Here is a 2,500-nt window from a genome sequence, read left to right on the forward strand (position 1 = left end):
GTAAGCTGAATTCAATAGATTTTCGCACCTCCGCGCGCATTATGTGTTATTCATGTGTTTGCCCTTTTCGAAACTTCCATATTCCGTGTATCTTTACCCATCTTTCATTGGATTTTTTTTCTCTCTAGACTGCTTCATCAAGCGAAATGGAAGTTCGCCTTGGACCTTAAGTTAAAATGAGCGAATTGAAATTTGTGACACGTTTGCATTTTGTACCTTTGAGTTCTGAGACGGAGAATACCGAGACGGAAGCCGCTTAGATATCATAAATAGCTCTCACTGGTGTTTGAGTTTCTCTTGGTACGGAAGATCTGGCGAGCATGACTGTAGCTTGCCTTTATTTTTTCCAAGGACGAGAGAGATTGTGAGAAGGATTTTTATAGAGTAATATCAAAACCTTGAAAACAGATAAACTGTAGGAGAGCTTTTTCTGAAACCCGATTATCCGAACATGCAGGAATTTTTTCTATCTGGGCAACATCCTCTTTTTTTCCAAAAGCAGATCATTTAGATAACATTTAGATTTGATTTTGTGTACTTGTTGTTGTTCTGTATGGTGGCCGAATATGAACGCGCGACATTGGCGCGTTCGCCAGATTCGCCACGTGAGAGTGAATTGCTGCTGTTTACGATCATGGTTTTGACATTTCTTTTGTGAGAGCCGACGTAAATGTTGTTCCCAACGTCGCTGATTGATGTAACACTGTGCTCATCTTCCTGTAATTTCATATCAGTTTAACTTCCTCGGGTTTGGCGCATAGAAATCTTTTAAATTTTAGATATGTTATATTTTTCAACTTAACAAAGCAATAGACGAAATAAAAAGTTGTTCGAATGAGTCTTAAGCTATCTTAATTCAACTTTAAAATTCAAATTTCGCGCTTTTAGCTGTATTGACCAATCAGAGCATTCAGATTTAATTTGATTAGAGAAATTAGCGCCTGAAAAATAACTGACGCTATTGCCGCGGGCTATTGTTTTTCTGCCTGCTTCTTAGCTGGACCATTACTTAAGCTGCACTTCATTCTTATAATTCTGGATCTGTAAATCACTATCCGAGCTGGGCCCAGCGTGATACAACATTGCAGAAAAATATTACATTAATTCACGGACTAAAGAAAATCACTTAGTTAGTCAGATCCAGAAGGCACTTTGGAGAAAATTAAAACCCTTATTCAGCCGCAATAAAAAGCTTTACGCTTCAAAAGAGGTCAAAGAAAATGCTCTCTCATCAGAGGGCAATTCCTGTCGACCAGAAACAACCGTCACAGTAAATCGATATGTGTGCCGTGACCTCTCAGTGTGAAACAAGCGGCTAAAGTCACATTTGCTCAGTGACAATGTAGAACCTTCCAGAGCATGACCTACCCAACAGAGGAAAAAACTTACCGCCCCCTTTTATTGCTATAAACTAGAGCCAAAAAAACGGATGCTCTCACAGGATAACGAATTCGAAGACATAAATTTCCACACATCGCACAAGGAGTTCGCGTCGCGTGCAATTCTCACGCGAGAAACTTGAGAATGATTGTAGCTAACTGAAGTGTTAACAGTTTTGACAGCCAAATCCAGACGTGACAAAATTGGGCGGAAGAGGGTCGTTAAAGAAATGCTAACAGGCTCTCTCTCCCATTTTTCCCGCCGCCACCGCCCCCTTTCTCAAGTCGCGCCCGTCTTATTTTCGCTTTGCTCGTTTTAATACGTTCCCACTATACTATCTGAGAGCCTGGCACAGGCTAGGCCAGATCAACGCGCGGCCAAGAAAATGAGGCCTGGGCACTGTACAAAAAAAATCATCCCGGGAGTCCTGAGGTGACCTTTCTGGGCACCGATACATCATTTGCCCAAAGCCTGCACCCTACCCTGCTGAAAAAATACTTAATAGAAGGCAATTGTTCTTACTAGCCGTACCACCCTGGCCTGTTATAAAGAGATTATGTCCCTCTCGAACTATATTCAGCGCCTGGCGCTGGTCCTCAGAAAGTTTATCAAACATCAATAGGGCAAGGTTATAAGGGCAAAGGAAAGAACAACGAAGGAGGATTTACAAAACTTAAAACGGGCAAAAGATATAAGTGAATTTTGGCTCTTACCGAGGCATTTGTACAACAGGACCAAATTCAAAGAGAGGTGTATCACGATGATTCACATATTTAACCGATAAAGCGTTCACTTGTATTGACAAGAAGTCGACGTGTTACTGCCGCATTAATCGCTAAATATGTTAATCGCGCTAGTTCTTTGTTTACTAGTGCACGTGCCTTTCACATTCGTCTCAGTTATTGCAATTCATATTCTGTCGTAATTTTCTGTAATATATAGATTTAGCCAGGGCTAAAAGCGAAGCTCCTATTAACTCGAATTTATAATTCAAATCAAACAATAAACTTGTATTCCACAAATCAGTTAATTTTAGAGCACATTCATGTGACTTTTGAGGGAAAGACTACGTGATTTTCGAGAAAAATAATTTCCAAACAGTCCAAGCTAAGAGTGAACT

Source organism: Porites lutea, chromosome 5 (assembly GCF_958299795.1).
Source record: "Porites lutea chromosome 5, jaPorLute2.1, whole genome shotgun sequence".
Classification (NCBI taxonomy): Eukaryota; Metazoa; Cnidaria; class Anthozoa; order Scleractinia; family Poritidae; genus Porites; species Porites lutea.